Below are 11,642 nucleotides of genomic sequence, written 5' to 3'. Positions count from 1 at the left end.
ACATCGGTTGTTAAGCAAGGGCGGGGGACAAACTCACATTATATATATATACGACGGGCTTCTTTCAGTTTCCGTCAACCAAATCCACTCACAAGGCTTTGGTCGGCCCGAGGCTATAGCAGAAGACACTTACTCAAAGTGCCATGAAGTGAGACTGAACCCGGGACCATGTGGTTGCGAAGCAAGCTTCTTACTACACAGCCACACCAGCGCTGTATGCGTGTGGGTGTGTGAAGGCACATATTTACACACACACACACACACACACACACACACACACACACACACACTGTTGTATAGTGGTGGCTCGTTACAGAGCTCTTCTTGGAGACAATATTTTTCAGTGAGACAATACTAAATTATTTTCATAATTCTATGTTAACATGTGAGAGACTATGATTCACAGTCAATCGCGCGCGCGCACACACACACGCACACACACACACACACACACACACACACACACACACACACTCCCTAATTGTCCACACCAACCATTTTTTTTGTATTTGTTTTTTTTTTAATCTTTCATGAGTGGCAAAATATCCTGCAACTGCAAGTGTTGAACGTTCATCTCAAGTGCTGCTGGAAAAAGCATCATGTTTGATATAAAATTGCAAGTGTTGAGGCGACTGGAAGCTGGTGAATGATGTCGGCATGTGTAGTTAAGTCTTTAAACTTGGCCATATCAAAGATTAGAACCAACATGCAAAATGAAATACCATGACGACCTTATTGTCAGCAAAGGTGCCTCGTTTGAGGGATGAATTTTTTTTTAGATAATATGGAATATATACTTGCAGGCGTTAGCACAGTAACGCCGCCAAAATGAGCCTGAGGTCTTTACTGAAGGACCAGTGACAAGAAAGACCAATTTTGACGACTGAATTCTACAGTATCCCTAATATTCAGGGAATCGGGAATCAGGAACCAGTTTACTAAGAATGAGCCCGACAAGGAGTATATTAATAAGACATAGAGTGGTGTGCAATGTTCTGTTCTTGATAAAACATCCCGATATCATGAATTACTTCTTGAGAGAAACTCAAGAAAACTCTGACGACATCTCATACAGTCTTTGATAAACAATCGATGCACAAAATGGAATCACAGTCTTCACCCTCGTCTCACCTATTTTTTATTATTGATTTTTACTTAAAAGTAAAAGAAACTTGTTTAATCGTGATGATAGTCGATTGTGATTAATTAGTCGATTAATTTAACGGGTTTCATAATTTATAATAATATTAGATCCTAATTAAATTCGTTTTCTATTTTCATCGTAATAATGTTTAATATTACATTGTGTAAGTTGGGGCTTGGCACAACTCTCCGGCGGTTGGCACGACTCTCCGGGGGTTGGCATGACTCTCGACTGCTTTGAGGAGTATTTCCCCACCCCACCCAGTTTCTGTTGAAGTAGGTTTGTCTGTCTACCCCCCGGTTCTCATAGAGGACCATTTTAAGAGTTATTCTGGAATTCTTTATGTATGTGTAAGGTGAACAGTGAGAGCACGTGGCTTAGTGGTTAAGGTATTTGATTCATGATCGTAAGGTCGTGAGTTCGATTCCTAGTACTGCGTTGTGTCCTTGAGCAAGACACTTTATTTCACGTTGTTCCAATCCACTCAGCTGGTAAAAATGAGTTGTACCTGTATTTCAAAAAGCCAGCCTCATCACATTTTGTGTCCCTGAGAACTAAATTAAGAAGTTATACATGTCTGTGGAGTACTCAACCACTTGCACGTTAATTCCACGAGCAGGCTGTTCCGCTGATCGGATCAACTGGAACCCTCGTCGTCGTAACCGACGGAGTACCACATTTTTTCCTCTTCTTCTTGTATTTGCTGAACGAAAGCAGAATAAATTTCTACGAAAGGAAATTAAACTTAGTTGTGTTGTAAATAAAATCTCATGTGACTTGGAAACCTGACGGTCGCGATTTCGAATCTTTTTTTATTCTCATCGAGCTTGCTAAATCCATTGGGCGTCTGAATCAGGCCTAAGGTTTAATGGATGTTTGTCAAAGTGTCACAAAGACCAAAGAGACACGAAACTGCGATAATCTCGTTCCGATCACGTGTTACCGCGAGACTGGATGTTTAAAGGAACGTATGTTTACTCACTGTCGGCGGATTACGTGAAATGGTTTGTGAGGAAAATGATACTAAAGATCAGTCTAGGATTATTGTTGAGATGGAGGTAAAAAAAATAAATCAGGTTAATTTCACTCAGGAACTTTAATGATTAGGCTGTTAGAGGCAAACAAAGGTGAAACAATTCTGGATAATTCCATCATCAGAAAACTGACGTGCATTAAATAATGTCTCTGCCACTTACATCAAAGATGGTAGTTAAACAAAAAGTCTTGGTCAGGGAATTTAACCAAATCTGAAGACTTGGAAGTGGAAGGTAGAAAAAAGAGGAACTGGCTGTGAGAACTTGGCAGACGTTTAAAGCTGAGCATTGCAGTTTGTTATCGGTTTGTGTTTGAAAATGTATGCTTTGTTATATTGTGTAAGTCTTGCTATAAACCACTTTCAGGTGATGGTGGGTCTAAAGAAAAACAGTGTACACACGGAATATGTTAACAAAAGGAAAGAGAAAGATGTAAAGAAAAGAACATTGAAATAATACAGACAGTAATAATTGTATAAAATCAAAAAAATAATTGAAGATGATATTTAAGAAAGAGATAAAATATAAAAAGAAATGGAAATAATATATATATATACAGAGAGAGAGAGAGAGAGAGAGAGAGAGAGAGAGAGAGAAATTTTACCTGAATAATTAAAAGAATGGAGAAAGAAATAATCAACAGAAAGGCAAAAATATGGCTAAAAATGTATTTTAAAAAAAAATAAAGGATAAAAAAATTATATATATATATATATATATATATATATATATATATATATATATATATATATATATATATATATATATATATATATATACACACACAGGCACACAACATACACATCACAAACACACATATATGTGTGTGTATATATATATATATATATATATTCACAAACACACATATATGTGTGTGTGTATATATATATATATATATATATATATATATATATATATATATATATATATATATATAAAATCCTATGTCTGGTTTTATATTTAGGATCTTAGAAAACTGGCTGAAAAGTGAGAAATGGTCAGTATAAAATCACCAGAGCTGAAGAATCAAAGACATCAAAGCATTATTATTATTATTATTATTATTATTATTATTATTATTATTATTATTATTATTATTATTATTATCATGAATATTATTCTTATAATTATAGCGTCGTTAATGGAATCGCAATGTTATTTCGGAATTAATGATTAGAAAGTTGGCTACTTTTGTGAAAGGTGTTACAATTCTCATAATTGTTATCACATCAAATGGTATTAATGTTTGTTTGTTGGGTTTTGTTTCGTTTTTTATATATATAGTTGGCAGATACAGACAGACGGACGGAGAGACTGACAGACAGACACAGAGGCAGCCAGACAGACAAACAGGCAGAGAGACAAAGTCGCAGACAGAAAGACGGGAACATAAATATAGATTTTAGTTGAGAATATGAGAAAATGCTTTTAAAAGCGACGGGCTAAATTGATGGTACCACGATGCATTACATCCTTGTAATATTAACGATGAAGATGATGATGATGATGGTGCTTTCTAACATAGACATATGGCCATCACCCATGAGGAGAGGTTTATTTATAACTATATCAAATCAATTTCCGTCTGCCAAATCCATTCACAAGACATCGCTTGGCTCAGAGCCATAGTAGAAAACACTTGCCCAAGATGTCACGCAGTGGTACTGAACCCAAAACCATGTGCTTGAGAAGCAAACTTCTTACCACATAGTCACGCTTTCACCTTATATATATATATATATATATATATATATATATATATATATATATATATATATATATATATATATATATTTAAATAACGTTGACCACTAACGTGGACAATTAATGTGCTAGAAATAGATCACATCTTGTGTCTATTAAGACCGGTCAACGTTATTTTTCAAAATGTACCTTAATCCCCTCAGATTGCAGATATTATTTCTGAATCTCTTTGATTCTTTAGATGTGCTGGCCTCCTGATAATTAATCGATATTAATTAATATATGATTAATTACCATATTTTATAATTATATATATATATATATATATATATATATATATATATATATATATCGTCCACAACGTGATTTTAACTTTTTCAAGGGAGGTAACTCAACGTCCATGTCATCTTAGTCTGCTGCGTAAGTGTTGTCCAGCCACCATTTTAATAATAATATAATCCTTTTTTCTATAGGTACAAGGCTGGGAATTTTGGGAACATCGACCCCAGTATTCAACTGGTACTTATTTTATCGACCCCCCCCCCCGAAATTATGAAAGTCGAAGTCAGCCTTGATTACGGGCTTTACACTTGTAGGTGATGTTTAGGGGTGTTCTGTTTTGGGGAAACAGATCAAAGTGATTTTATCGATGTCGTATATTACTGGTACTTATTTGATCGGTTTTGTACAAAAGGGTGAAAGGGTGGATGAAGTCTTTTTCCAATGTTAGAATTCAGAAGATTTGTTATAAGCAACGACTGTAGAGAGGATGATTGGTGATGGAAGTGAGCGAAGTTGTGAGAAAGAAAATTACTTGGAAATGATGAAGTAGTTGTGGTAACGGTGGAAGGAATGAGAAAAGAAAGAAAATGGAAAGAGAGAAGATAAATATGAGAAGGAGAAGACTTTGGCAAGAGGTAAATTCAAAGAAGTATAAATAGGAAATAATGAAGCGTTTGCACCAAACATGAAGCGAAAAAGATAGAAAACTATTAAAGTATTAGTATTATTAGTAGGCTCAGGGTGAATGAAGAACAATGTTGAATTTCGATGGAACATGAAAAATAGACAAGTAGTAAACCAGAGGATCACAACCATATTTTGCTTTTGGAAGCCTTTTATTCCTATCTTACTCTCAAGGACTCTCATAACCATTCGATGTTTTAAAAAAGATCCTATTATATTTTTTATAATTAAACATTATTAGGAATTGTATAAGACAAATTGTTAAAAAAGTTTGTTTATTGTAGAAGTACAATCAGTTTATTTCACCTAAATTTTAATCAAATTTTGTATGGACCTCTCCCCCACCCCCGGTTCATATGGACCGCGGTTGAAAACAACTGTTCTCAATGGAAACAATTAACTAGAAGCTATATTCAGAAAATGCGGTGAATCAAGCGTTAGAAATTGATTTATTTCTATTTGTATCTTGTCACAGCTTCATCTTCATGTTGTGTTTTTACATCTTCCGTATCTTGTGATTGAGAGGGATATCATCCTATGGTGAGAATTATGAGCTTGATCGGTTTAAAGTCTAACTGTCGCATGCCAAACATCTTAACAGTCAGAAGTGACTCAGCAACAAGAGAGCAAGTTCATTGAGATAGTCTTACTGCGAAGATAAATAATGTCAGTGGCCTCTCCAGATAAGTAAAGGAGAAATGCAACTTCAAACCGGCGACCCACTTGTCGATTTTATTGCGCTGTTACTGCTTTACAGCGGTTAGATACTCCAGCTTAGCCGTACATATTTCCATATGGGTCGACAGTTGTGGTGACATGATCTGAACATTCATGTGCGTATATCTTCTACACATTAATGAGTGTACTCCTGTGAAGATATGTGTTACACAATGCTAAGTGTTAACATGTGGGAGGAGGGGTTCCGTTTGATAATGTTATATGTGTGTGTTTATGTTTATTTTAGCTATACAGATTCTTGGAGAGGAACGATGGTTATTGAGAGAACAAACATCCTTATAGTACAGGCCTAAAGTATCGTAGATTACATCCGTTTCTCCCGAGCAAGGCATTATACAGATGCGACAATACACCCCTCCTATATTCACTCTGCGTGTGAACCGTTTCAATAGTAAACTCATGGTGCACGCCGGTTTAAACCACGTGAGACAACCATCACCAGCTGCCTGACTTCATCAATGCCTCGGCAATGGCCATGAAAAATGTGGTTGGTTTTTCTGTTGTACACTGTATGATCAATCGAAACTGAATGGAGAGTAAACCAAAGGTCTCGGAAATATCACAGTCGATGGAACTTGTCTAAAAGCTTTCCATCTTTAGGTTTATATCACAGAAGACAACATACCATAACAACAGTATTTTATAACATACAGCTAAAAGCCACAACTCCTTGGAACCCAGACCTAAGCTACTGCCACCATACGAAAGGACAACAGTATCTTCACGTCTGCTCCACAAGTGATACCTAAATACCCTCACACTAAGCTGGAAGTTCTGCCTCACCACTACGCAAAAAGCAAATTTCGGTAGTTGTAATTTGAACCACCTCAATCGATTGCATAGAAGCATTCAAAAGCCGAGTAGACATACCTTTCTCTCTCTTTATCCTGTCCTGGGCCAGTCATTAGGTCAATGGCTCACTTTATTACCACATTAAATATATAATTAGGTTGTTAAAATAACGCCAGTCAATATAAAAGGGACATTATTCAGTATTTCGTTTTCTCGTACGACACTTAAAAGCTTCTATATTTCTTTATTCTTTTATCATACTTGAATGTTATTATATACATCGCTTTAAGCAATTATTAGCTCATTTTATATGATATTAATGCATATCACATTCAATTCTTATTAGTTCAGTGACACCATATGACGTTCTAATCAATTTGTATATACAACAAAAAAAGGGGGGGATTATGCAAATATCTAAGGGAAATAACTCGCCATGTCACAGAGTAATCTCCCTTGACAATTTCTTTTGACATGCGAAAGAACTGTTCAGTCATTAAATCTATATGTATGTATATATGTATGTAAATATATATATATACAGATAGAGATATTAAATCTATATAAATATACATATATACATATATAAATATATATGTGTGTATGTATGCGTGTGTATATATATATATATATATATATATATATACACGGACACACACACACATATATATATATCTACATACATATACAGACATACATATAGACGCACACACATGTATATATGGGTGTGCGTGTCTGTGAGTGTATCTATGTATGTGTGCATGTATGTATCTATGTAAGTGTGTATGTATGTGTACATAGCATCATGTCTATCGTGCATGTTGTAAAGCAAAGAATAAATGCAGAAACAAGACGTGGTACCATCCCGGCTTTGCCACGGTGATTAGCAACTCCAATAGAACGCCTCTGCATGAAATGAATACGCTGTCTCTCATAAGATTGGTGCACCTCTTATCGTTAACTTGCTACTTAGTGTTCAGCACATTCACCACAGCAAACGAACGCGCGCACGGACACCCACACACATACATACATGCAAAGATACGCATATATTCGTGTGTGTGCGCGCGCCTGTTTGTTTTACGGTGAACACCCTGCAGAATATTAGCGAATAGCAGAGTTTAGGACGAGCTGAGGCCATTTAAATTTCACTTTACTAAAATAAGCAGCGACCTTGGCCAAGGTCAAACCAGCTTTATTTTTAAATTTTCTAATTTTCTCATTAATGTTCCTCACTACGTTGTGTATTATATAAATAATAAACTAGTATTAAATATAATTAACGCGTATATATATTGCAAATAACCAACTAGTAGATATTAATTACCCTCAGCTAATGAAATAAAAGTCTTTAAGATCGCGAAGATTCAGCGAAAAACTATTCATAGTTAAAATTATGTTGAAATATCGAATTCAGCTGTTTTAAGTTTGTGCAATTAATTCTCATTAATTAAATGGTTTTATTTGGCTTCGGGGTAAAGTCTATCAATCGTATAATGTCTCTATCAGTTCTCATCGATAGATGGAGCAACCACAGAAATAGTAGCTTATCAGGTGTGAATTCATTAAGCTTGTTAATATTCTACATTTTTAAGAGACGAGCAACACAACACACGTAAACAACATCAACAACAACAGCAGCAGCAGCAATAATAATAATAATAAATAAATAAATAATAATAATAATAATAATAATAATAATAATAATAATAATAATAATAATAATAATAATAATAATAATGATGATGATGATGATGATGAGGGTTTGAAGTTTTGGCACAAAACCAGTAATTTTAGGGATTGGAAGTTAATCGATTATATCGAGCCCCAGCGCTCAACTAATGTTTATTTGATCGATCCCGGAAGAATGAAAGGCGAAATTGACCGCGGCGGTATTTGAAGTCTCCCCTCAAGTCACCTTTGCTTTTCATGCCTTCAGGGAGTGGGGTGGGGTCAATAGGCTGAGCACCGGTTGGCGGGGAGAGGGGAATCGACGTTATCGATTTACTTCCTCCCCCTAAAATTGCCGGCCCTGTGCCAAAATTTCAAAAAATAATAATAATAATAATAATAATAATAATAATAATAATAATAATAATAATGAAGATTGTAAATGAAGCTGAATGCAAGGAGAGATTTGTGAGTGAATGTGTGAGGTTCATGCTGTAATGGTCTGAGCTGAGAGCAATGGTTTGGCATCGCAGCTCGTACCTACTGGGTCCACGTAACAGCTGGTATAAGCCAGGCCGAGTCCCGCCCTACTGATGCCCGGCAAGACCCACTTTGGGGCTCATTCCACCTCAATGGGATCCATGATTTTATTTGGCCTGGAAAGGACGGAAAGAGAATCGAAGAGATATGAGATTAAAAATATATTTCAGTCCTTAAATGACAATGTCGGTATTTCGTATTAGAAGAAGAAGAGAAAATAGGAAGAAGAAGAGGAGAAAATAGGAAGAAGAAGAGGAGAAAATAGGAAGAAGAAGAGGAGAAAATAGGAAGGAGAGTATTAGTGAGGTGGGGATGGGGTATATAGATGAGAGTTAGAAAGTAGAGACGGGAGTTGGAGGGTAGAGATGAGAGTTGGAAGGTAGAGATGTGTTGAGTAGTGAGAGACTGAGAGGAAACACACATTGAACGATGAACAGATACGATATCCACTCCACACTCAGGAACATTCGTAAATGTCTGCATATTAAGATAGATAGATAGATAGATAGATAGATAGATAAAGACAGACAGACAATGTTCATGCAGAAAGACAGATATCTACATACATTCATTTACATATACACATGCTTGCATATATATAAATACATACATACGCTTACAAACACATACATTCATTTATACACACATACATACATACATACATACATACATACATACACACATACATACATACATACACACATACATACATACATACATACATACACACATACATACATACATACACACATACATACGCTAAATGAGCTAATAACTCACAACTAATATAACCAAAAGAAACGGTTCTATGTTCTGTGACCCATTCCGAGATTTAAAATGTAAAACTCGAAGAAACAAAATAACAGAAACAATATTTCGTGTACAACTTTGAAGCACTGGAATCTAAACGAACAGATAGCAAGTTCTACCTATTCCTAAACCCTAATATATACACACATATATATAATATACACATTAATTTATTAAAATAGAAAAAAATCTTCACAAACTCTTACTCGAAGGAGGGGAGGAAAGAGGAGGAAAGAAGAAGAAGAAGAAGAAGAAGAAGAAGAAGAAGAAGAAGAAGAAGAATAAGAATAAGAAGAAGAAGAAGAAGAAGAAGAAGAAGAAGAAGAAGAAGAAGAAGAAGAAGAAGAACTTAAATGGTTGTTTAAAATAGTTTCTAACATTAGCAACAGAACCACCGTTTCTAAGGGAGTGACCCCGTTGATTAAACTGAACGCCACAATACTCGTCATCGAGGACCCTAGTTATTAACTTTAACCGACACCAGAAGGAGCAAAAACAAACACGGCGTTGGTGGGATTTGAACTCAGAATGTAAAAAATATAATTAACCCGGATTCCACCGCCCTGCACTAAACCACGCTAACCACATTCTTCACACCCGACACTCGATACCCGATAAACACAACCCATACAACACGTAGTCAACAGAACCACCTCGTGAAACAGCACAACCGACCCAGCTTCGATTCTAAACAATCGTCAGCCGATGGCATGAACCACGCCACACGGCACCAACGTCTTCTGTACTCCACTAAAACATCCAAGTATTGAAATGGGGAACAGCAGCAAAACAAACGATGCAGATCAGTGGTTCTCAAACAATATGACCCTTTGAGGGTCTATATAACCCTTTGGGTGCGGTCCATGTAGGGGTTTGTTTATTAAAAATTACGTGCAATAAATTGTTTATAATTCTACGAAACACAAAATATTTTGATTTTTTTTTTTGAAAAAACAATTCCTTATAATATTTAATCATAAAAATAGGATTTTTTAAACCATCAAAGAGCTATGGGGGGTTCATCGGAGTAAAACGGGAATCAGAAGGAGTCGACAGGTTAAAAATGGTTGAGAACCACTGATGTGAATATAACAGACAGACACCGTTCCGAACTTTGAGATGACAAAAACGACAACGGTCGCTGACACTCATTGAAACAGAGGGATGTACCTGTTGGACCGGAAAAGAAAAATCGCTTAAATTACTGGAAACAAACAGTAATAATAATAATAATAATAATAATAATAATAATAATAATAATAATAATAAACATAATAATAATAATGATAATAATCAACATTATCATAATAATGATAACGATAATAATATTAATAACAATAACAACAACAACAACAATAACAATAACAATAATAATAATAATAATAATAATAATAATAATGGTTTCAGATTTTGCTACAAGGGCAGCATTTTGGGGGAGTAAGGCGATTACATCGCCCCCAGTGTTCAACTGGTACTTATTTTATCGCTCCCGAAAAGATGTAAGGCAAAGTCAAGCCTGGCGGAATTTGAACACGGAACGTAAAGACGGACGAAATGCCGCTAAGCATTTCGCCCTGCATGCTAACGATTTTGTCAGCTTGTCGCCTTGATGATAATAATAATAATAATAATAATAATAATAATAATAATAATAATAATAATAATAATAATAATAATAAAGACAACAAATGGAGCCTAAAATAACTGACAAAAGTGTTGGACTACATCCGAGTAAGTAATACTCACTAAAATTCATTTCTATTTTCCGAATGAAACGATGTATTTCAACTGTGTGTCACCTCCGTCACCCGCACAACACGTGTAAACACGCTCGCCACACTGACAATGCGCTGAACTACACCCGAGTAAGTTAATACTCATCAAAAGTATTGGACTACATCCGAGTAAGTACTTATTGGTCTATATCCGAGTAAGTACACATCACAAACACGGAAGTTCGTAATAAACTAATTAATTACGTATACACCCCAGTTTTACATGAACACATTTTAATATTTTAAAATAACATTAAGTAATGTGTAAACAAGCTTCCTTTTCTGTTACGTATGTCATCACAAACTGTTTTCAACTAATTTCAAAAAGTTTGTTTATAACTGGTATTTCGTCGGTTACGACGACGAGGGTCCCAGTTGATCCAATCAATGGAACAGCCTGCTCGTGAAATTAATGTGCAAGTAGTTGAGTACTCCACAGACACGCATACCCTTAACGTAGTTCAGAGG

The 11,642-nt window shown here is 35.5% G+C and overlaps 1 long non-coding RNA gene across 2 annotated transcripts in view; it reads right to left on the bottom strand.

Moving 5' to 3' along the window:
* Positions 1 to 11,300, bottom strand: part of LOC128247360 (uncharacterized) — a 21,223-nt gene extending 9,923 nt beyond the window's left edge. The window contains exons 1-3 of one of the 2 annotated variants that reach the window (XR_016240952.1): positions 11,146 to 11,300; positions 8,594 to 8,705; positions 2,341 to 2,556 (exon numbers count right to left, since the gene is read on the bottom strand). This is a non-coding gene — a long non-coding RNA (uncharacterized LOC128247360). Of the gene's footprint in view, positions 1 to 2,340; positions 2,557 to 8,589; positions 8,706 to 11,145 lie in introns of both variants that reach the window. The other variant, XR_016240951.1, reaches the window with a different exon arrangement.
* Between the last annotated feature and the right edge of the window lie 342 nt (positions 11,301 to 11,642).

This window comes from Octopus bimaculoides, chromosome 3 (assembly GCF_046866305.1).
Source record: "Octopus bimaculoides isolate indiv1 chromosome 3, ASM4686630v1, whole genome shotgun sequence".
NCBI classification, from domain to species: Eukaryota; Metazoa; Mollusca; class Cephalopoda; order Octopoda; family Octopodidae; genus Octopus; species Octopus bimaculoides.
Note: the sequence above shows the minus strand (reverse complement) of the source record. Positions and strands in the feature narration are given on the sequence as shown.